The sequence below is a fragment of the Ambystoma mexicanum genome, chromosome 3p, assembly GCF_040938575.1.
Source record: "Ambystoma mexicanum isolate Mex_15411 chromosome 3p, UKY_AmexF1_1, whole genome shotgun sequence".
Classification (NCBI taxonomy): Eukaryota; Metazoa; Chordata; class Amphibia; order Caudata; family Ambystomatidae; genus Ambystoma; species Ambystoma mexicanum.
Genome location: NC_090925.1, coordinates 596,860,488 through 596,885,575, shown reverse-complemented (window position 1 = coordinate 596,885,575; position 25,088 = coordinate 596,860,488). Strand labels below are relative to the sequence as shown.

At 49.7% G+C, this 25,088-nt stretch overlaps 1 protein-coding gene across 3 annotated transcripts in view; it reads right to left on the bottom strand.

Moving 5' to 3' along the window:
* LOC138579573 (embryonic polyadenylate-binding protein-like) overlaps window positions 1-25,088 on the bottom strand; it is a 1,702,133-nt gene that overhangs the window by 575,876 nt on the left and 1,101,169 nt on the right. The gene's annotated exons all lie outside the window — the stretch shown is intronic.

Sequence of the window (25,088 nt, the reverse complement as noted above, 5' to 3'; positions counted from 1 at the left end):
AGGACCCCTGGACAGGGTTGCCTCAGCAACCCATGTCGCACTCTATCCTGATAGGTAGGAGGGTCTCCCGCCAAGATGACCACTCCACTGTGAGTGACAGCTAGGCTGTATGAATGGGGATCTTTTAGCATAATAGCATGGTCCTGAAGAATGGAAGAGCAAGACGTTGCCACTAGAACTAAGAAAACGAAGAGGAGAGAAGCCAAAGACATCTGCAATGACAACCACCGGTGAAGTCCTGCTGCAGCGTCTCACCACTTTTCTCCACACGCCGAGAGAAGATCTTCACCTGCAAGAGCCTTCTTTCCTTGAGCTGGTGGGGCCTACCAGTTTACCAATCGCCTTCACGGTACTGCCGCCTTGGTCGAATCTCCCATACCCTGTACTCTGAGGCCGGACAGCCAGGCACCAGTCCACCCGGACCGCGATTTAAAGGAGTGTACCTTTTATTCGTCGGGCAGCACAGCAGCTGGTTTCATCCCTGGGTAGTGCAGTAACTCTAACCTTCTTCCACGATGAGAGCCTCTCTTCTTCTGCTCGATCACCCGAACTGCAGGAACTACCAGGAACAACCGCCACCGCAGGAGCCACTTCTTCATTTTAAGGTACATTGTTCTGCCAGGCCTCCCTTCCTTCCTTCGCGGTAGTGCTAAAGGTGTTATAAATCCTTTACCTACCTGTTGGGTTGGCCGCCCCTCTCAACATTGTCTTTTCAACTTCTGCAAGTACCTTTTCAACTTTGTTAACCAAAGACTTGACTGCAGCTACAAGAACATGTTTACTCCTGGGCCCTTGCCCTTTACCACTGACTCTGGTACAGGCCTACTGATTCTGGTCACATGTTAGATCTGCTTTCTTTAGATTGATTCTCACTGAGAACTGTGTGGTGCACCTATTTCTTTTAACTACCCTTTCCTTCCCATTCTTAAACATTGTGAAATGCCATTTTGCTCAGTTTTCATTTTAAGTATTGCCTATACTGATGCACTGTCTTGCTGAACTGGTTCATAAACTGATGGGAAGTGTTGCTAGGGTGTATAAGAAACTATTTCTAGCTAACTTGTGCTTTCCCTCCCTTGTGAGGAATTGTTAGAGGATCCCTTGTGTGGTTTTCACTGTGCCATTTTGCTCAGTTTTCACTTTGGTGCACTTGGTCTACAATTCAACTTGGGAGTGTGTATATTTCTTCTTTGACTTAATTTAACTTGCGTGATAACTGATACATGTGTTTTATTAGAAATGTCTAAAATAAATATATAACTACTTTTTAAATACAAAGCTTTGGTCAGTGTTTCCTTGTGCCATAGTATAGTAGACCTATTGTGTGAACCCTGAATACTGCTCATCTCCCTCTTGAGATAAATCTGACTGCTCAGCCACAGCTCCCAACTAAATCTTTGTGGTACAGACTGATCCAAAAGGGGATTTATTGCTCTCACCTGTAGTCCTAATCTGGTGTAGTGCTCCTAAGGGATCCCTCCCGTGGGACCGGACTTTCTCAAACCTCTTGTCCAGGATTTTCACGACTTCAGCCAGCTCCTCTTCAGAGGCTGTATCTGTGTCTATGATGGCCACCACCACCCCCCCCCCTCTTTTTCCACCGGGGTTCTCACGGGGGTCTTATCGATGGGTTGAAAAGAGGATTCACTCCGCAGTGGCTGGCAAACTCTGGGCCCCGAGGTCGTCTCCACTGGGGTAGTCTCCACAGGCTTCGCCAGGGCCGCCACGACTCCCTCGATAGAGGCCTTAGCCGGGTGAATCAAGGCCTTCACGACTTTAGGCGTGCCTGAGGCCTTCACCTTGGGAGGGTCACCAACTCGCTCCCCCTCCGCCGGGATCGACCGGGACTTAGCCCCAAGTTTACCCGGGTTCTCAGACTTTCTTTTTCCCGAGCCAGAGCGTTGGCTTGTGGTTGATTGTGTCGGTGTAAGTGTGCTCTGCCTGGCAACCGAGGAGCCAGACCGTTGGCACTCCCGGTGCCCGCGGACTCGCAGTGCTTTGCCTTTTGTTGGGCCCCCATCGCCGGAGCGCCCTCAAAGGTCTTAGAAGACCGCTTGGACCTCCTCCTTCTCACCTGCTGCTGGGCTCTTCCCTTCCAGCCAGTTGATGAGGCGGATACGCCGATCCTTCATGGTCCGCTCTGGCATGTTCTGGCAAAACGCAGTGTCCTTCTCCACGTGCGTTTTGTCTTCGTGAAGGCAGTACAGGCATCTGGAATTCTTGTCCTCCTTTTAGACATTCTGCAATCCGCATCCAGGGCAGCTCCTGAACAGCTTGGATCCGGGCGTCGTGCTCCCTTTGTCCTGGGCCATGTCCACGTGGGGTAGGCCTCAAAGATCTTCTGGAATCCTCCAAGAAGCAGAGCTCGACGAGAACTTCGCCCTTGAGGGGCGTAGAAAATTCCGAAACGGGTCCCCGTTGATCGGAAGTAGAAACGGTGGAGCTTGAGGCTCGATTGAGCGAAAAAATGAGATTAAACTCAAAAAAAAAAAAAAAAAAAAAAAAAAAAAAAAAAAAAAAAAAAAAAATCGCAAAACGCAGTAAAAGCTCGAGAGCTATAGCAGTGAGGACTCCCAACACTTGAACGTGCAGTAAAAATCGGAAGACGGCTGCCGGAGGAGGGGCTTAGGTAGAGGGCAGTCATTGGCTGGGGGCAGTATGACCCAGAGACCAGGGATTGGTTATTAGGAGAAAGACAGTTCAGAAACGAAACTGAAACAGATTTTTCTTTACCGAGGATTCCCAGCCTGACGGGGAATATTCATGAGCATGTAAATCCATGCCAGACCCCATGATGGAGAAAGAGCATTGCAGTGGTATTGTCGGTTTGAATTTTCACCACCTTTCCTTGAAGTGAGGGAAGAAAATATTTTAGAGCGAAAAATATGGCTTTTAGTTCCAGGACTTTTATGTGGTCCTTACTTTCCTGTGAGGACCAAAGACAGTGAGCTGTTAGGCTTTGACAATGCGCTCCCCAAACGTACAAAGAGTCTGTTATGACTATTTGGCGAGGGAGAAGTTCAAAGGGAGATTTTGTTAGCAGGTTCTCTAGAGTTACTCCAGGTCAGAGAGTCCTGAACATGGCCTGGAATTTGGATCTTTATTTCCTGGGGATCGGAGAGCTGATTCCAGTTGAGAGCAAGATGGCACAGGGTCGTTCTCATATGGAGACTGGAAAAGGGAACTAGGTTTGTGCAAAAGGCCATGAGGCCCAAGAGCCTTTGAAACCACCAAGCTGTCAGTGACTGGTTGGTGGAGAACTGAACTATGGTTTGTTGAATGGCTTCCACTCTTTCCAAGGGTGGAAAGACTTTGTGCAGAGTAGTGTCTATAATTGCTCTCAAGAATTGGATCCTTTGCGAGGGATGGGATGGTGGTAAATCGACCTCTTTTGTTCTGGAGCAGAATTTGAGGCAGAGCCTCCTCTCTAGGCTGGCAGTTTTAGGGATATCGGGCCCTGTGTTGGCCTGGTTCACCCCCTTCCTGGCCAGCCGAGGCCTGTGTTTCCCTTCCTCATTATCGACCTCTGCCCATTCTCTGTTCTGTGGGGTTCCCCCAAGGCTCTGCCTTGTCCCCGATGTACCCTTACGTCCCGTCCCCTTTCCTCCATACTGCATGGGTGTCCCTTGCGAGGGACGGAGACAGAACCTTTTTCACCAGAAAAAAATCTTCCCATTTCAATTTAGAGGTGTGCAGTGGTGCGGCCCTGGGAGCATGCGATGCCCTGAATCCGCCCACTAGCGCCACACCACAGTCCCCTTTTCTGCATCGACTGGAACGTGCCGAATTCACCAGCGCTCCTGGGTTTGGCTTCGGCCATGTAATTCCACGCGCAGATACCGTTTCTTCTGTCTTTTTATCATTCAGGTACTTAGTCCTCAGGCATCATGCTCCTCCCAGGCGCATGTCGACTTCTACAGGGTTCAGCAGGTGATGGGCTCTTCCTGACTAAAGACCCCCACGACCTCTGCCTATGGTGCCTTGGCCCAGACCACGGCTGGCAAGCTTGCACCGCGTGCAACGCGATTTCCTCAAGGTCTCTGAAGAACAGACTAGCCAGGTGGAGGGAGCTCTTCCAGAGATTGCCTCCAAAAGACCTAAAGGACTTCGTCTATCATCGATCAAAGCCCAAGGTAGAGCCACTCTTCTCCAGTGCACCCTGCAAGGGAAACTTCCCTCCCGCGCGGGCGAGTCCTTGGGAAGATCACCCAGGTCCTCGTACCAGCACAAGTATCGAGGCTGGACCAGCTACCGGCAGACAGTGGATCCTCCTGGTGACAGTGCTGAGGGACCAGAAGGTTATTTTACTGAGTCTTCACCCGAGGGGCTATGCCCTAGTACCGGTAGCATGTCCGACGGGGTGCCTATACTGTAACGCTCACCTGATTCTCGCAGAGGCGCCGGTCTTGACTGGACGACTACCGTATCTTCAAAGGTGATGTGCAGCACCCGGTTGGCTCTTTGGGCTGGACCTCTGTGCCCTGTATGCCTGACGTGCAGAGAGGATGTCTGCAGATAGAAAATACGGGGTTAATGAACTGGGGTTATTGGGGTGTCCCTATCTCTTTCCTCTTCTCCTCTCCTGTAGACCCCCACAGGTTAACGCTCTCACCTTAGGTAAGTGAATGCCGAGCTCTCCATCTGCCTCAGGGCAGGGTGCTGTAACCAGTTCCTTCACTGGATAGGTAGCGCAGGCCTCTTGACTTCAGAGGACTGCTGTCCGTCGTTTACTGCACGAACGGTAAGTTTCGAGTAACTCAAATGTCTTTAAAGTCTTTAATAATGATGTCTCTTGTTTTGCAGGGTTCCGGCGATGGCGGATGACGGGCTGAAGTGAGTTGAAGATGGAGCCCGTGCGATGAATAGAAGCGCCTGGAAGCACGTAAGTAAGCGCTTGTTGCCAGCTTCACGATGCGCTCTAACTGTCTTTTATTTTGCAGGTACAAGTTCGGAGCGGCTGCAGGGTGCCGGGATACCCACTGGGTTAGATGTGGAAAGGAGTAATGGCACGTGAGTATTAAAGTTCCCCAATGTCTTTAAACGCACCTTGTTTTGTCTTTCAGATGCGGGATGCAGCGCCGACGGCCTCCAGAGCGTGCGAAGAGTTGGTAAGCTTTTGTCTTTCAGATGCCGGAATGCAGTGTGAAGACCTCCGGAGCGCACGAAGAGTAGGTAAGCCTTTGCCTTTCAGATGCCGGAATGCTAACCTGTTCTTTCTTGTCTTTATAGGAGCTGCTGAAGACTGGATTCAGGATGGTAAGCCTTTTTCCTTAGGCCCAGGACCGGATGCAGAAGACACGATGAGCGTTCTGCTGCAGAGGGTGCAGAATAACGCAAAGCAAGATTCATCCACCGGGTGTGGTTTAAATAGCCTCCTGTAGTGCTTAGGTGTCTCCTTCCACAGCCACGCCTAAGTAAGAAAAGAGTTCCTGGTAAGAAAAGAGTTCCTGCCTTCCAGAAGAGTTCCAGTGTTCTGAATCTAGGGAGTGGCTCCAGCCCCACCCAACAGGAAAAGTAGTTCCAAACAGAAGAGGATCAGAGACTCAACTGGCAGGCAAGTAAGCAGCATGGTCTGCTGCAGGTAAGTCCACCCAAGCATTATGAGCCCGGCGCTTCCAGCGCTGGGACTGGGCATATTTATGAGCCTGGTGCCACTGGCTCCAGGACTGGGTCCAAAAGGTCCCAATTGGGACTGGTTGGCACTCGGAACCTGGGTTATGGATCTGCTTCCAAGGGAGTTGGGAAAACCCTGACCTTTTGGAAGCAGAGACCATGACATATACGCAGTTCTACCGGCAGATATGCCGAGGGCGCAATGCCTACCGGGTCTCGGGCTGAGCAACAGGGTAGGCCCCATGATCCACACTGAAGAGTCCTGGATGGGGCGGGGCCCAGTGAGCCGAGCAGCACGACACAGTCATGTGGAAGGCAGCTTGACAAAATGGCTGCTGTGCCAGAAGAGCCACACATCCGGCCGATGCCGCTCCAAGGAAGGCAGCAGGTGGAGGAACGTGTGTCAAGGTGGGACTGGTGTCAATCAGGTATGTGGCCTACAGCTTACCCTTCCTTCACGCAAGGCAGGTTCCCGCTGCGTCCATATGGGCAGGGCATGCAACGGCTGCAGCAGCCGCTTGCTACCCGGTCAATATCGTCTACCACCAATCTGGCCTGCGAGGACAGGTTCTTCTAACAGTTCTTCAGATGGGGGGCATCCTCAGGGACGCCATCAGGGACGTGCTCCCGTCAATGGCTCCGGTGCTGCAGGCTCCGGTACAGGTGCCCCGGGCCCCGTTCAGCCTCAACAGTCCGCTCCGGCCCCCAACCGATTGTCCAGTTGGTTCCGCAACAGCCTCCTCCTCCGTCTCCAGGTATTGTACAATTTTAGCGAACCCTGAAAGTTCGACTCCCAAAGGTTCAACCCCCAATTTCCCGCATATATATGTGGGGGGTTGGTAAAGTATATAAAAAGTGTATAGGGGTAAAGTAGGGTGGGCATTGGGGGGTCTCCCCCCACAAATATATTTGCGGGAAATAAAAAAAAAATAATTTAAAACTTTTGGGAAGTCAAACCTTTGGGTTCGGTAAAAACACTTAGAACCCGTCTCCACACCACAGCCCTCGGCTCCCAGCACCCCTCCTCCAGTCCTGGTCCAACCGGCCGCTCAGGTGGGCACAGCTGAGGAGGACCACCCCGACACGCCATCTTCAGCCAAGGCCTTCCACGAACGATTTGTAGGGCTGGGAGAGTACTTGGGCCTTCCTCAACCCGAGGTTGAGCAACCAGCAGAGGGGATCCTTGCAGAAGTCCTCAAGCTGCGTCCCGTGGCCAGAACGGTGATCCCGATGCAGAAGGACGTAGTTGCCTTGGCCAAGAAGGGTTGGCTCAAACATCACTCAGTCCAGCCTGTGACTAAATGCCTGGACGCCAAGTACAGGCAGATGGAGGGGGATACACTCTTGCTATCGGCCCACCCTCAGCCGCACTCCTCTGATCGCTGCGGCATCACTATACTCCAAGCACCAGTCATCCACAGCCTGCGGCGCTGCTAGGCAAGGAGGAGACGATCTTGGAGGCGTAAGGGAAGAAGCTGTATTCCAATGCGTCCTTGCACCTTCATCAAGCCAACGCGGATGCCACGCCGACAGCCGTTAACCAGAGGCTCTGGCGGGAAATAGCAGATTTCCTCCCAGAGCTTCCGGCACATAGCCAATCACGATTCAAGGCGGAATTGGCAGAGGTCAAGATTGTGGCGCAGGACATCATGGAGCCCGCCATGGCCCACATGGACAACTCTGAACGTGCCATCTGCATTGCCATGAACATGAGCAGAACGCCCTGGCTTTGTGCGATGAAATACAACCTGGAAGTCCAGGAACGCATCTCAGATCGTCCATTGGAAGGGGGTGACCTCTTCCATTCCACAACAGTTGAGGAGCTAGACAAAAAGAGGAAAACAGCTCACAAACTGCCAGGTCTTTATCCATATTGACAAAGACCATGCCCAAGACGTACACCCAGTCACAGCAGCGCTCTGACAGGGGGCGTACATACAGTGGGTTTCATGGCTTCCAAGAGCAGAGGTCCAGGCAGCCTGACGGTTCGCCGACTCAACATCGGCGCAAACAAAGAGGGGTGGGGGAGTAAGGGCTTTTTCCAGTCCCACTCCTCAATAGCCTCAGAGGGAAAGAAGGCATGGCACACCCCTCTGGGTCCACATGTCTCCAGTGGGGGGGGCAGGCTTGCTCTCCATGCACATTTCTGGTGCCAGAATTTCCTGGACCCCTGGATCCTATAGGTAGTCGCCAGCGGGTACCACCTCCCTATCCCAGCCTCTTCTCCCCCCTTCCCCTCCACTCCCACAGGTTGGACAGCAACTCTTTTGGCAGAGATCCGGTCGCTCGTCGAGATCGAGGAAGTGGAGGAAGTCCAAGCCTCCCAGCGAGGCTTGGGCTTTTAGGCCAGGATTTTTGCCTTTCAGAAGAACGAGGCAGTCCCGAGAGTTGTGCTGGACCTTTCCACCCTCAACCGCTCCGTACCCCTGCAAAAATGCAAGATGGTTACGTCATCTTTGATAGCAGAAACATTGTGCAAGGGACACTGTATGTGCTCCCTGGATCTGAAGGACGCGTACCTACACGTCCCGATCTGGCAGCCTCATTGTTCCTTTCTATGATTAAGGATCATGGGCCTCCATTTCCAATACAAGGTGCTTCCTTTCGGCCTCAACTCAGCCCCAGGGTCTTTACCAGGCGGAATAATACAGTGGCGGCCCGGCTCAGGGCCACCACATCTACCCGTACCTCGACAACTGGGTTGTCAGGGCGACGTCACCGGAAGTGGTGCAACACTTACCACGCTCTTATGCACACTCTGCACGAGATGGGGTTTTCACTCAACCTCAAGAAGTCGCAGCTGCAGCCTATGCAGAGACTGACCTTCTTGGGCCTCATTTGTCCCACATGCTCCGAGAAAGTTTCCCCCTCTGAGGACAAGATCACGGCCATCAAGAGGACGACGGCGCACTTCAACAGAGAAGTGCCCTTGGCCTGGTGGTACAACACCTACTGGGTCTCATGGCGGAAGTTCTTTTGGCCGTCCCCCAAATGAGATTCAGGATGAGGAGGATACAGCAGCACTATGCAGCATCTTGGAACCAGGAGCAAGGCTTCCAATCGGAGACGATCACCATTCCAGCGTCGCTTCACACAGACCTCACATGGTGGTCCAGGGACTGAAACCTGCGGACAGGCAAGCCTCTACGACAACCTACCCCACAGGTCACCATCACCACTGACTCTCCTCTCTCGGGCTGTGGGGCCACCCTGGATAACCACTGAGTCCATCGCACCTGGACCAGACAGGAGCAGGAGTACCACATCAATTGACAGCATGTTCTATGACAACAAACCGGGAGGTACCAGATTCCCCCACCCCCACAGTGCAGGCTGGCAGTCAGCATGTGGTAGTGGGCCCTGGATAACGACATCTACCTCACAGCCGCCACCTGCCGGGGGAATCCATCCTGGAGGCAGACAGACTCAGCTGACTGGCAACTGACAACTACGAGTGGCAGTTGAACGACCTAATCTGCAGATTTTTTACGAATGGGGACAACCTGAGGTGGACCTCTTGGCCTCCAGTGGGCAACAGGAAGTGCCAACGGTACACCTCCTGGCAGGGTCAGGGCCCAGGCTTCCTGGGCGATGCATTCCAGATCCGGTGGGACAGAACAACAGCATACGCCTTTCCGCCCACATCGCTGATTTACAGGGTGATATGCAAGATCAAGGAGTCTTGCCACCTCAGCATCATGCCAATAGCTCCATGGTGGCCAGCCAGGCCATGTTTCTCGGAGCTGCTGAGCTCTTGGAGAGGCCTCAGATTCGCCTTACGACGGGCCCAGCATATCTTCTGGCCCAGAGTGGGTTGGGGAGAATTCTCAGAAATCTGCTAATTTCCTCCACCTTAGAGACCCCCCAGCAACTTTGCTGGATTTTGAGGACTTGATTTTTTAACCTGGCGAGTGAGACTCTTTTCCCCTCTCCGTTTCTTTTGGTTGTGGAGTCTGACAAACTCCATAGGCATCATCTTACATTGTGTCACACAGCACCTTCAGTACAGTAGCACAGGGATGTCTTTCATATTTCCCAAAGGTTTAATACCTTCTCTGGGATAAACTTTCCCAGAGCAGTAAAGTGAAATTGACTTTAGTTACATTTGTAACTTTCTAGACCCAGCCCACACTATCTTACAATAGGGTTCTGGAGGGGTTACCTAGTATCACCTTTGTCTAGCTTCACATGTAAACATTTTTTGTTACCCTTTCCTCACTGATTGGCTGGTGGCAGTGGTTTCGTTTTAACTACCGTGGTGTGCATTTACTGCAGGCTGCGTTCGCAGATACATTAAAGCACCCAAGGGTGCCATTTTTGTCAAAATGGCTCCATCATTCTTTTTTTACCATTTCTTTGTGGAAAGGTCACTCTTGAGAATTACTCTGCGCGCCAAACCAGGTTTGGTCCCCTTATTCGCTTTTGGCAAAATTCACGAGTGAATCCCCGCCTCTGGCTCCAGGGTGTGTGGGGTAGGCAGGAAGTGAGAGAGGGAGGCGCCCAAAACGGCCTGTGCTTAGTCTCCTAGGAGACCCAAATGCACTCTGTGGTGATTGGCCGGCTGACTGTCCGGCAAGGACAGCCACCCTGCTGTGTGATTGACAGCTAGGATGGAATTAATGGGAGAGCACTGAGTACAAGGCGATGCTTTTGGCTTGGAAGGCAGAGTCGACCACTGGACGAAGGAAGTGAAGAAGAACTTGAAGAGGATGCCTGCTGCAACTCCTGGAAAGTTGGTTTGCCCGGTAAAGCCCTGCTGCTGCGCTGCAACTCCAAATTTTTATCGACGGAGAAGCTCCTGCAAGGACTTCTCCCCTTGAGTTGGTGGGACCAATGAACTCCAAAGTCAGTCATCTGGACATCCATCTCAGAGCTGGTTGAATTTCCACAGAGTTGCTGCTGGAAACCATATAGCCAGGGAGAGGAACACCAGATTGTGTGCATTGCTATTAAGCTGGCCAAGAGCTCCAGGAAGATCCTCGGGACTCCCAGGAAGCAGGAATGACAGAGCCTGAGCCCCCTCAACAGAGTGCGGGACCCCAGAAGCAAGGAACGCCCATCTTGACAGCCAGGAGCCGCGCTGCTGCTATTTGCAGTAGACGCGAGGAGCTGAAACACTGAACTGCCACTGATTTGAAGATTGCCGGTTGTGAGCGGTGACCGTCCAATTGCATTGCAGGAGTCCCCAGAAGTGCTTCCTCTTGTCCCCACAACTGAGGCCCAGTAACAGTGAGATCTGCAGAGCTGCACAGGAACAGAAGTCATCTGCTGCACTATTTCTTCAATACAAAGGTACAGTAAAGTCCGAGATAACTTACCTCTTACTGTAGAGTTGCTTGCATCTTCTACTACTCACAAGTCTAATCGGCTTGTGGCCCTACATATGATTCTTCTTTTCTTCACAGACTTCCAAGACATTGTGCAAAGACTTTTCTACCAGAAGTGCTGCATCCTATATAAGACCTTTGCCCATTGACTTTGGCTTAGCCTATCGTACTGAATGACTCTTCTTGGGGGATCCAAAAGTATTTGCCTGCTTGAGAATGTTTGTGGTCTCTTGTTGTTCTAATAATCTTCTCCTTTTACCAAATCCTACGAGTTTTCTAATGCAAACAGTAAGATATTAATGTCCTCAGCACCCTAGCTATTGAAGTCACCTGAGCGTGTAGGTTGTGTCAGTGGGCCATCCCAAAAGGGTGTTTACTGATTTGGAAACTAAGAGTGAATAGTTTTGAAGTGTATTTGGGTGTTACTTTTTATATTGCTTCCTTCTGATGGTTTATTCTAACTGATCAATTAATAATTTTTTATTCAAGAAACCTTGGGTGTAAGTTTATTTTAATACTGGTCACTGAATCTCTATGCAACGCCACTACAGCTCACATTGACCCCTCTTGAGATAAGCCTGGCTGCTCAACACGCTACCAAAACTGTGTAGTACAAGCTTGTACCAAAGATTGGGTTTCCTATACCTGTGGTCAGAGTTGTATGTAGTGCAACCAAAGGTTACTGCTTAGAAACTTTGCCTAACAGTGGGCAGGGTCATCCACCCCGTGCCTGAGAGAATAGCCCTCACAGCGTGGTTCCTGAGCAGATCATGCTAGGTCAACTCAGCCTCTCCCAGGCTAATATAGAGATCATACAGGGCACCAGGAGCAAGTCTACCAGGGCCCAGTGTAAGAGCAAGTGGACCAGGTTCTGCCACTGGTCAGACCCTTGGGGTATCGTTCCCTGGCTTGTACCCTGGACAACGTGCACTCTTCTCGGTGCACCTCGCCCACTCAGGCGTGCACGTTGACACTTGCTGCACCTACCTGGCAGCCATTGGGGCTTACAGAAACTCGAGGAGGTCTTTTCCTCTTCCAACCAGATTGTCAAGAAACATGTGACAGGTCTCGCCAGGCTCTACACACCCATAAAGAGGCCGCTCCCCGTGTGATACCTCAAAATAATCTTGGGTGCTCTGGCGCACAAACCATTTGAAGCTATGGCGTACACGGACATCAGGCTGGTCACCATTAAGGCGGCCTTGCTAGTTGGCCTCAACTCGGCTCGCAGGATCAGCGAAATCCAGGCACTGGTCGCCTCGGAACAATACACTACGTTTCACAAGCACAAGGTAGTCTTATGGACACACCAGCATTCCTACCTAAAGTGCCTTCTGCATTCCATCTGAACGAGGAAATCGTGCTGCCTACGTTTTTTGCCAAGCCCAAAGAAGAGGCACAGAGCGTTCTGCACTGCCTTGATGTCAGGCATGCCCTGAAATTCCATCTAAACAGGACCAAGGGCTTCCGCAAGTCGGACATTCTTTGTCACCTTCAGCGGATCAAGACCGGGGTATCAGGCCTCAAAGGCCTCCATAGCCCGTTGGATGGTCTCTGCCAACAAAGAAGCTTACGAGGGACAGCATAAGCCACTGCCGACCAACATGCACGTCCACGCGGTCAGAGCCAAGGCAACAGCCATCGCTTTCCAGCGCCATGTTCCCTGGCAAGTCATAAGCAGGGCGGCCACATGGCCACCCCTTCAGCTTTCTGCAAGCATTATTGCTTTGTTGCCGGCTCTAGATCAGACGCGGCCTTCGGGCAGGTGGTTCTGAGGAACCGGTTTGCTTAAGGAGGGTCTCCTCTCCACCCTGGGGCTACACTCCGTTGTAATTGCCCATGCAATGTGAGGGCTAGTTTCTCTTGCGCAGGGTGGATGGCCCTGCCCCCCCTGCTGCGCCAGAAGATGTGCTGGTCCCGTCGGAAGGCAAATAGGAGGCCTCTCAGAGAGGCTGAGAAGCTCTGAGAACCTTGGCCTGGCTGGCCACCCTGGAGCTATTAGAATGATGCTGGGGTGGTGATCTTGCAGATCACCCTGTGGTGTGGGCGGAAAAGCGAATGCCGTCATTCTGTCCCACCGAATATGGAATACACCGCCCAGGGAGTCCGGGCCCTGACCGTGCCAGGAAGCGAACAGTTGGCAGTTCCTGCTGCCTCAGGAGGCAAAGATCTCCTGCAGTACTAGGTCGTTCAACTGCCGCTCCCGAGGTCGATTTTGTTCTTCAGGGCCCACTCCCACATGCCGACTGCCAGCCTCAACACTGGGGGAGGGATGAGAAGAGGGGGGAGTGATCTGGTACCTTCCTGCTTGTTGACATAGAACATGCTGGTCAAGTTGTCTGTCAGAATGAGGACGACCTTGCCCTCAATAACTGGAAGGAAGGCTGTGCGCGTCAGCCCTCAGTTCCAGCCAGTTGATGTGGTGCTCCTGCTGGGTCCCGGTGCCATGTACACAGATTGTCCAGAATGCCCCCCCAACCCTTGAGAGAGGAGTCGGTGGTCTGTGGTGATGGTGCCCTCGGGGGTAGGTTGCCGGAAAGGCTTGCCCGTCCTCAGGTTGCAGTCCCTGGATCACCATCTGAGGTCTGGTTGACACGGCAGAGGAACGTAGATAATCTCTGACTGATGGCTCCTGTTCCTGGTTCCAAGATGCTGCAAAGTGCAGCTGTATCCTCCTCATCCGGAGTCTTGTATGGGGGACGGCCAAGAGGACTGTGCCCATTAGACCCAGTAGGTGTTGATACCACCAGGCGGAGGTCACTTCTCTTCTGAGGAAGTGCACTGGCCCTCTTGATGGCCGTGATTTTGTCCTCCGAGGGAAAAACCTTCTCAGAGCACGTGTGCCAAATGACGCCCAAGAAGGTCAGTCTCTGCGTAGGCTGCAGCTGCAACTTCTTGAGGTTGCGTGAAAACCCCAGCTCGTGCAGTGGGTTCATAAGAGCGTGGAAAGTGTGTTGCACCGCTTCCAGAGATGTTGCCCTGACGAGCCAGTCGTATAGGTCAGGGTAGATGTGGTGGACCGGAGCAGGGCTGCCAATGCATTCATCAGCCTGGTAAAGTCCCAGGGGGCCGAAAGGAAGCTTCTTGTATTGGAAATGGTAGCCCATGATCCCGAATCGTGGAAAAGAATGATGAGGCTGCCATATCGGGACTTGTAGGTACGAGTCCTTCAGATCCAGGGAGCACATCCAGTCTCCCCTGCACAATGTCTCCGCTATCAAAGCTGGCGTAACCATCTTGAATTTCTGTAGAAGTAGGGAGAGGTTGAGCGTGGAAAGGTCCAGCACAACTCACAGGGCTGCCTGGTTCTTTTTCTGAATGGCAAAAATCCTGGCGTAAAATCCCAAGCATCGCTGGAAGGCTGGGACTTTCTCCTCTGCCTGGCTCTCAACGATCGACCTGATTTCCGCCAAAAGAGCTGCTGTCCCAACCTGTGGGAGTGGAGGGAGGGGAGGAGAGGCTGGGATAGGGTGGTGGTACCCTGTGGAGACTACCGAGAGGATCCAGGGGTCAGCGAAATTCTGGTGCCAGAAATGTTTGAGAGCAAGCCTGCCCCCTCCAGCCCCCCACTGGAGACACGTGGACCTGGAGGGGCATGTCATGCCTTTTTCCCCTTTGAGGCTGTTGGGAGGAGGAGGACTGCAAAAAGCCCTTACAGCCCCCCCCCAAACCTTTTTGTTTGCGCCGATGTTGAGTCGGCGAACCGTCAGGCTGCCTGGACCTCCGCTCTTGGAAGCCGCGGAACCCTCTTGTATGTACGCCCCTTGTCCGAGCACTGTTGGGGTGTACGTCTTGGGAGTGGTCTTTGTCAATATGGATAAAGACTTGAGCGTTTGCAAGCTGTTTTTCTTTTTGTCCAGCTCCTAGTCTGTTGTGGAGTGGAAGAAGTCTCCCCCTTCCAACAGAAGATCTAAGATGCGTTCCTGGACATCTAGGTTGAATTTCGTCGCACGAAGCCAGGCCGTTATGCTCATGTCCGTGGCAATGCAGATGGCACGGTCAGAGTTGTCAATGTGGGCCACGGTGGACTCCATGATATCCTGCACCACAATCGTAGCTTCTGCCAATCCCGCCTTGAATCGTGATTGGCTCGGCGTCAGAAGCTCTGGGAGGACATCTGCTATTTCCCGCCAGAGCCTCTGGTTAATGGCTGCCAGCATGGCATCCGCGTTGGCTTGATGAAGGTGCAAGGACGCGTTGGAATAAAGCTTCTTCCCGTATGCCTCCAAGATCAACTTCTTGCCTAGCAGTGCCGCAGAGGAGGCGGCTGAGGACGACAGCGGCTTGGAGTATAGTGATGCCGCAGCGATCACGGAGGAGTACGGCTAAGAGTGGGCCGATAGCAAGAGTGTATCCCCCTCCATCTGCCTGAACTTGGCGTCCAGGCGTTTATTCACCAGCTGGACTGAGTGAGGTTTGAGCCAACCCTTCTTGGCCAGGGCACCTACATCCTTCTGCATCGGGATCCCCGTTCTGGCCACAGGACGTAGCGTACGGACTTCTGTGAGGACCCCCCTCTGCTGGTTGCTCAACCTCTGGTTGAGGAAGGCCCAAGTACTCTGTCAGCCCTGCAAATAGTTAATGGAAGGCCTTGGCTGAAGATGGCGTGTTGGGTCATCCTCCTCATCTGTGTCCAACTGAGGGTCCGGTTGGTCTGGGACCGGAGGCGGGGTGCTGGGAGCCAAAGGCTGTGGTATGGAGACCGGAGGAGGTGGCTGTTGCAGAACCACCTGCACAATCGGTTGGGGGCCAGAGCGGGCTGTTGAGGCTGAACAGGGCCCAGGGGAGCCTGTACCGGCCTGAGGCGCCGGAGCAATTGGCGGGAGCACGTCCTTGATAGCATCCCTGAGGATGACCCCCATCTGATATTTCATGAGCCTGAGGAACCGTTCGAAGAACCTGTCCTCACAGGCTGGGGTGGTGGTATGCAATATTGACCAGGTAGTGAGCACCTGCTGGAGCCGTTGCGTGCCCTGCCCATATGGACGCAGCAGGAACCTGCCTTGTGCGAAGTAAGGGTGAGCTGTAGGCCACATACCTGGTTGACACCAGTCCCACCTTGACACACGTTCCTCCACCTGCTGCCTTCCTTGGAGCGGTGTCGGCCGGATGTCAGGATTTTCTGTCCTGGCGACCGTTTTGTCGAGCTGCCTTCCACGGGTCTTGCGTCGTGTTGCTCGGCTCACTGGGCCCCGCCCAGGACTCTTCAGTGTGGATCATGGGGCCTACCCTGTTCCACAGGCCGAGGCCCAGTAGGCATTTCGCTGTTGGCGGATCTGCCTGTTGAACTGCGGATGGGCGACCCCTCTGACATGTTGCCGGTACTAGGGCGTAGCCCCTCGGGTGAAGAAGTATCCGTGTGTAGAATTACATTGCCGAAGCCAAACCTAGGAGCGCTGGTGAATTTGGCCCATTCCCGTCGACGCAGACAAAAGGGACTGAGGTGTGGCACCGGATGCCGGAGTCAGGGCAGCGCATGGTCCCAGGTCCGCACCCCAGAGCGTCTCTAAATTTAAAGGGGAAGAAGGTTTTTTTTCTGGTGAAAAAGGTTCCGTCTCCCATCCCTTGGAAGGTACGCACATGCAGTATGGAGGAAAGGGGACAGGACGTAATAGTACATAACAGGCCGTCTATGCACTTGCACGATCCAAATGCAACCTGCTGAAGATCGCCTAACAGGCAGGGGGAGATGCAAGTACACCCAGTCGGTAGAGGCTTGGGTAAGTGCAGAGAGAGACTCTCAGGGTTATTTCTAAGTGCTGTGAAGGTGGATCAGTGTAGGGCCCTGAGGCAAGTGCGATCGAGGACTGGAAGGACTGCCAGGGACCAGTGAGAATATGCGGTATACCAAGCGGCGAGTTAGCAAGCTGTCAGCAAGAGGAGGGAGCGATGGAGAGAGCAGAGAGCTAGGTTAGCAGGGAAGAGTGAGCGCGAAGGAAGAGGTTCTTCCAATCTGATAGAAGTAGAAGAGTCAGCCTTATTAAGTGGTTGGCTAGGATTGTAAATGTTAAACACCACTGGTCTATGAACCTGAATGCTGGTTAGAACCAGTTGGGGTGCAGGTTGTGATGGCACCAGTGTAGGTTGACCCAAATTGTCCTCAGACTGAGGAGAAAATTGAGACAAAATGTGAGGAGCATAGGCTCTCACAGGAGTGCTGAACAATTGTTCTGGTGGAACAGTAAAAAATGTGGAAGCATCAAAGTCTTCAGAGTCAGAAATTAAAGTTGAATTGTCTTTCTCGCTCTCTGGTACAGAGACAGAAGCCGCAGGAGATTTCTTCCGTTTGTGTTTTCGTGGAGAATTTGGTACCAGATTCGATTTTGAAGGAGAGTGCTTATGCCTCTTATGAGAGAATTTATGAGTTTTCCTCGGTACTGAGGAGCTTACAAGCTCAACCGAGGTAGTTTAAGGTAAAAGTACCAGACGTTCTGTGCAGAAGCAGACTTGACTGTCTGGTACAGGGAAATCAGAAAGGACATAATCAACCCTGGAGGTGCTAGCCTCTTTGCACGTACTACCTGTTCGGTGTACCAATAAAGGGTTTTGACGGTACCATTGTTATTTTGTCCCGAGTAAATAACTCTTCCAGTACCAGGTGGGTTTTCTGTGGCCCTTACCCACCTGGAAGTACCGACCCTTTCCCACCTGGAGGTACTAGTGCTTTCCCACCTAGAGGTACTTTCAGGTGAATAGGCCAGGAGTTTTCTCCTGAATGGTCCTGTGAAGACCCGGAACCGAGCAGGCAGTCTTCCCTTGGATACCGACAGCCGGTGCCGAATCTAGTACCTCACCTGAAGGTATAGCCCCCCCCCTCTCACCGATATCGGCCTCCCTCCTGTTCCGAAACAAAGTGGTCTGCCGCCTTCGGTACCAGTCCCAGCTCGAACATGGAGAGAAGACGAGTTCACAGAGACCTCGGGTGAATTCCACAGCAAAATATGCAGGTACTCACCGGGTGATGTATACCCAGACAGCAACACAGGCATAGTCTGGATCAGATGCTGAAAAATGTTTCCGGCAATGGATGCACTGATTGAAGCCTGTCACACATGGCATGAGTAGAGGGAGGCACCACAAATTGAAAAAATAAAAGAACCAATCAATCACTAGGGAAAAAGGGATGGGCAGCCAAAGCAACGTCCCAAAAAAGGGAGTCGTCACACAGGCAAAAATTCCGACACAACCAGTAGGTGGAAAACCAGGAACTGGGTGTGTACTGTTGGTAACGCGAGGGTAAGGTGTGAGCCCGGCACGCAGATGGAGGCATGCGTGACATAGGCCCTTCCCCTTCTAAAATTCTTCAAGTGACAGCTATCCTCTTCAGCCAGCTTTTCCGGCCCGCCTGCGGATGCAGGCGTTCCCAACCAGGGAAGGAGGGAGCGACAGGACAACAGAGAAACATTTTACCTTGTTTTTTTTAAGAGGACAGAATGCACTTTGAAAATGCAGCACACTGCCCTGCATCCATTGTTGGAGATCATATATGGGAGAAAAATAAGTGGACATGCAGAAATGTAATGACCAACCTCACAAGCGCCATCTAAAAAATAACTTGGCACTAAGTCGCGAAATACCTCTAATCTGAAATTACAAATATATTGACTGAAAAGGAACAAAATCAGGGGACCAGATGGGCAGAGGTCTAGACAAGAATTTGTGGTAAAATGGCTTTACTCCCAATACTCAGCTGTTGGAAGTAAAATGATTTTTAGTGAAAATAACAGTTTGCATTCCAACTAGGATGGTTTTAGACCAGGAAAAATATATTTTAATTTGAAAAAGTAGGCATTCTTGCAATTCAAACATTCTTTAGCCCTAGCAATTGCTGAAATTGAACGAAAAGAAGCATCATGTAGGTAACCTTTACATCAGGCTGCATGAAACCAGTGGTCCTCTGTGGGAGGCATTGCATGTCTGAAAACTTCAACCAAGAAGGAAGGTGGTCAAATGTGTACATTTGACTATTTTTCATGAGGGACTGTTGGCCTAATTCGGCAGAGGAAAACAGACAGGGGCACTGCTTATCTGCAGCAGTGCAGAATTGTTTAACTGGGATTTCTATCAGACTTTTCAAGTTTCTTTGACTCCAATCCTATGTAAAATGAATACGCTCAATGACTGCGGGTTTCCAAATTAAATTAAGCTACAGTGCTCACCCGTTTCTGCTGTGGACACTAGGAGGGCTCAGCCAACAAATTATGGAACCTCGTACTGGGGAACCTGCATTTGAAGCTTGTGCGTTACACAAAATATGGTCCCAATAAAGGCCGCTGTGGCAGTCTATGGAGCTCAGACAAGATTGCCAGTTGGGACTTGTACTTGTTGACATGTTCAAAATCTTATGGTAGAGGCTACAATGTTCAAGAACATATGATGCCTACAGACAGTTCAAAATGGTTGCCTGGGACTATAAAGAACAAAGATCCCCAAAGCCCTCCGGCATTTGTGTGTCAATCAGTGACATCCATGTGGTAGTGACACACGTTTCAGTGCAAAGTGGTCGCATTATGATCGAGCCTGGAGGCCCATAATTGAAAGTGGGGTCAATATACCCTCATGGTTGGGTTGTGCTGTTATCGGACCATTGGATGCAATGCTGGCTTGGTTAAGGGTGTCACCAGCCTCTAAATGTACCTGTCAGTTTGTAACAGTGAGAGCTACCCGAGGAGAATGTATTTATGTGGGAATGGTGAGTTTGTATGTGTAGGTGATGTCCCATTTTCAGGTCTCAGGTCTGTGGTTTGGTTAGTGGTCTAGGTCAATATATCAAATTGCAGGCATAGTGGTGGTATTGGTGTCATTTACAACTAATTTTGGTTGATGTCTAAGTCGTCTCATTGAGAGACCAAAGTTTCATGTTTGATGTGGGAGCCTCATTACTCAAAATGCACACATGCCGTTTCTTACTCGCCAAATGCAACGATCAATAGTTAATGGCTAGTGGGAAATGCAAATTATGAGGCCAGGGTATATGGATAATTAGGTAGGTTAAATACAAGCTTATACTTAGTGCTCTGGTACAGATGTAGCTAAGGCCACTGTAGGTTATTAGTTTATCTATTGTTTTCAAGTTCTATTTGGATATTTTATGTTCTGTAATGCTAAAGCATTACATAAAATTTACAGTGGTTAGCATTACAGTTTGTATGAGTGGTGCAAGCTCCTGTTAGCACAGGGTGTTTTTCTAGTCTGTGCAATGCAGGGTGTATTAGCCTCCGGTAATATGACATCTCAGGACCACAAACGGGTGTGGCTTGTGGCACAAGTTGGCCAGTCACACTGACACAGTGTCAAGGCTGGCATGTTTTAAATGGCAACGTAGGATAGTTGCAACGCTGTCTTATGTTTGATATCCCGGTGAGGCAGGCCTGTCAGTTCAGGGCTCTGCACCCATGGAAGGGTCAATCATAGCCCGCATTTGGAAAGGGTGCCATTTGGTCCTCCGCTGGTGATATCTCCACATGCTCTGTGTATTTCTGCAGTTTTCAATTTAGTTTTTGGTTGCAGCCTGTGTGTCACCCAGGTAGGTGGCTGTGTAGAGGGGGAGAGGCACACATCGGCAATAGTAAGCCACAAGCTTAAATCGAAAACCATGGGCATACAACAATGCTAGTTCTATATCCAAAATGGAGGGAAATACAAAGGCTCTCGTGCATGAGGTTGTCCAAAAAAGAAGTTTCAAGCTTTAAGACTGAAAAAGGTGTTTAAACGTTTCCAATGCTTTAATGCTAATTCAAAACATGATGCATGCTTTGTGGCAAATGCAGCACCACTTACTGTGTGCACCTGCAGTATTTCTAGTTTTTGATAGCTGGGCACTACAGTTTTGTTTATTCCTGTTCATGCTGGGCACTGCGGTCTCCTCTCTGTGCCAGCAAGGCACTGACTTGTCTGCTAGAATCTATTAGAGCTCGATACTACTTGTTGTGGTCCCACTGTGTACCAGTTAGGAAGTTCCCATTTCAGTGCCAGTTGAGGCCATCATATTGTCGCTGTATTTGCAGAAACCTTGGTTCCTTGGCCAGGAGGGCATGGCTACATTCTGAATGCATCTTCCAAGCCATATATTCAGTGGCATATGTCCTGTACCCTAGAGTTTATCTGAGTCTGTTCACCTACTGAACTAGTGTGCCCATCTCTTATTTATGAGCCGTTGCTTGTTATTAGTACTGCTTTTCTGTCAATTGTGATGGCAAAGTTTTGTAATGGAACAGATGAATACATGTGTAATATCCACTGCCCCATCTCAGATGAATATACAAGTACGGATTCCAATATCTGCCCCTGGCCAGTATCATCCAGGTGAGAAACGTTACCAACTGAGATAGACCTACCACCCCCCTAGGGGTGACAAATGTGACCAACTAAAACCACAAATTTACTTTTATGAATAAGATATACAAGTTTATTAGTATAGTGACAGGTAGTTACTATCCATATAGAGATGGCAAGTAACTGGATGACTAAACATATACACACACACACACAAAGTATACATAGCAGAAGTGCATGCAATTAGAAACGAAGAACACATGCACTCCTCATGAACAGGTACAACTGGCAATACATGCATTTAACCATGAGGAATACTAACATAGCATTCATAACACACAAAGAACATTAACATGACCAATGTATTAAGTGAATGCACCCTGAATTAACCAATCATGATTCCCCCGTAGGTTGTGTAAATTGATAATGTAATTGGATATTTCAATCAGTCAGACGTTTCAGCCATGTTGACTAAAACCCTGTCACACAATCTCGGCTTTGACAAGCATATTACATCACTACTCATGTTAAAGCAAAGAGCATTTTATTGTGTTTTGTCACAGAATATTATCATTGAAAAATTACATAATACCCAATGCCCATGGTCAGATCATCTTTTGGACTGGATCATGTCTATTCCCCCAGTTCCGAAAACCACAAGGGAAAGCTGTCTGGTTATAGAAATATTCGTAAACTCACTCTTTCAGCTATGGCACCCTTCATTTTACCCATTACTAATAACCTGTCTAATCTGAACTCGTTCAAAGAGCTCTCCACGGCCTTTCAGGAAACATCTGTTGAAAGTTTGGCGCCAGTCAAGTCACGTGCACTCGAGACAACCGGGAAAAAAAAAAAATGTACACCGCAGAGATTCGAGCACTCAAGAAAAATGTGTGCCTTTTGCTCAAACAGTGGAAAATAAATAAGTCCAACGAGGATTAACTCCACTATTCTCCGGCGGAAAAGGCCTAGAAAACATCCATCTCCAAAAGTAATTATCATGAGCATCGCATCTCTGGGGCAGCTTCCAGTTCTAGGGAGCTTTTTAGTATCCTTAAAGACCTGGAGGCTCCATGTCCCTTACCCGGTCAAGTTGTCAAAGACTAAGTGGTCTAATGATATTCAAGAGGCCATCGTAGATGAATAAAAAAAAAACAGGCAAACATTTCCTGCCAAAACAAAGATTGTACTGCAGAACCTAATGACACTGTATGGCATGCAATGGCCATGACTTTTCCGGAGTTTGCTTTTCAGCCATCTTGGAGCAGCTTCTTGCCGATATCCTTATCAAACTGAAACCCACTTATTGCAAGGACAATGTCTGCCCGGCTGTTTGTACCCCCTCATAACTAAATTTGACAGCAAGTCTTTCATGGTAAATGTTGTCCCTAGTTCCATAAGACAAGTTCGGATCTCACCACTAAAAAAAAAAAAAAAAAACCTTTTGACCCTGGAACGGCAGGCAATCATCAACCTATTACCAATGTGCCTTATCCGTTACAAATCTTAGATAAAGTAGCACATCTACCTACAGATGGAGTCTTTTCTAGTTGAACATGACATCTTGGGGCCCACAACAATCGGGTTTTAGAAGAGCTCATAGTACAGAGTCTACACTTCTGGAGCTGAAGACCAATATATTGCAGTCTATGGCAGAGGGCAAGACCACCATGCTGATGCTCCTGGATCTCTGCCGCTTTTGATCTGGTGGATCATTCAATTTTTGCAGAGATTACAGGTTGCAGCACACTTTTCTGGTCCAGTCATTAAATGGGTAAAATCATTCCCGGCAGATCGTAGGGCAAGGGTTTTCTTTGAGGATGCCAGGGCTGGCTGAGTTCATTGTTTCTTGTGGGGTCCCACGGGGGTGGTGCGTTTCACCCATTCTTTTTAATATCTTCATGCTCCCTTTATTAGAGCAATTAAATAAATTAGGTGTACTGTACGCTGATTATGTGGATGACACAGTGCTGTGTTCCCCTAACAGGGGATTGCGTCCTGGACTCTGCCTCCTTGAGCTACACCTATGAACTCTTTCAAACATGGATGCAATCAAATAAGCTTGCCCTCAACAGTTCCAAGACAGAACCTATGATGCTAGGTACTGCAACTCAGCTGAAGAAGCTGGCTCCGGAGTATCTTTCTTTCAGAATTGCAGATTGCAATATTGCCGCTCAGCACAAGGTCACGACACTTGGGGTGATTTTTGATCAAGAACTTTCCATGAAAAGCCAGGTTAATCATCTTGTGTCTGGTTCCTGTTGCCATCTGAAACTCTTGGCTCAGCTACAGCCTTTTCTTTCATAGGCTAACCGTGTCATAGTTGCGCGGTCTGTTATAGGAGCCAAACTGGATTATTGTTCCAGCCTTCTGTTTGGAATCGCCAAACATGACCTGACCCGTTACAGGCGATTCAAAATAACGCAGTACATATTGTTGCAGGTTTGCAACAGAGATAACACATTACGGCTGCCAGGAGCGCCTTAAACTGGCTCCCTAGTCACAGTATAATCACCTATCGCGTTGAATATCACGCATAACTGTATTTCTGGGCATGCTCCAAAGTATTTGGCTAATTGCATTTCGCGACTAGCGGCTTGCAGAGTTTTGAGATCTAACAATACCTGCCTTCTGGAAACCCGGAGAACTCATCTTACTTACGTGGAGCAAAGATCTTTTTCGTATGCTGCTCCACGGATCTGGAATGCCCTCCCCTTGGACCTCAGATCCTGTACTAGTCTACATCTTTTAAAACAAAGGCTGAAAACCTTTTTGAGTAAACCACTGGACTGCTCTAGCCAGATTCATCTACCATGATTCTTTTCTGATTCATGTTTTTTTGTTGTACTGTCTTGTTGGTACCCCCATGCCTCCAGGCTTTGTCTGGTGCACGGTACAAATAAAATAAATCAATAAATGTAAGGTGACATTTCTTACGCAATTGGGCAACAAAAAAACCTTGTAATCGTCTGGAATACGAGCGTGACAAGAGGAAATGCATGTATGTTGTCCCGGCTTGGCTTTGTTGTTTGAATAAGGCTGGGTTTTGACATGCACTCGAGTCCTCCATCACAGAGTATTTTTTGACTGATTGTATCATCCTCTGCACCTCATTAATAGTTTTCAGACCTGCTCCAAATAGAGGGAAGACTAATGCCTTTTCTTGGTCTTGTCAATCAACACATGATTTTGGTTCGGTCGGGAATGAAGGCTAGATAGGTGTGGCTTCAGTCTAATATCTTCAGTGATCTAACTTCACTATGACATCTGTTCCAACACAAATTCACAACAGCCACTTTCAGGAAAAAACGGGATGATTTCAGGAATGCACAGTAACACAAATTGTTTTAATGCAGTTCCATACCTATACAATTGTTTGCCTTTGATTTCTAGACTACAAATATAGTGCTTATCTATGGTTTGACATCTGTATCTGTTGTATTCTAACCCAGACTTGTTATGCATCTTGTTTCCATGTGGATTCATGCTGACATGGATACCAAATTCTACTCTTTCCCACACAACCACCGTTGTCCAGCCAGAATAACATACCATATGTGTATATCTATGTGAGGTGCATACATACTTTTGAAGACTTTGCATATTGAAACAAGAGTTATCAACTTCTAATTATTTCCCAAATATTGGAAAATATGATACACACTGGCATACTTTGGGGCTCAACACTTTACACCGTTGCTTCAACAACATCGCTGAACAGTCAACTCGGCTAATTATTGAAGAGGTGCTTTAATTACAATGTACTGGTTGTGTGCAAAGCAATGCTCCTTTTTTCATTTCTGTTCAGACTGAAGTCTGCTGAAGGGCCAATCAACCTAAAGAACTTTGAAGCCATAACACATGACAGGGGGC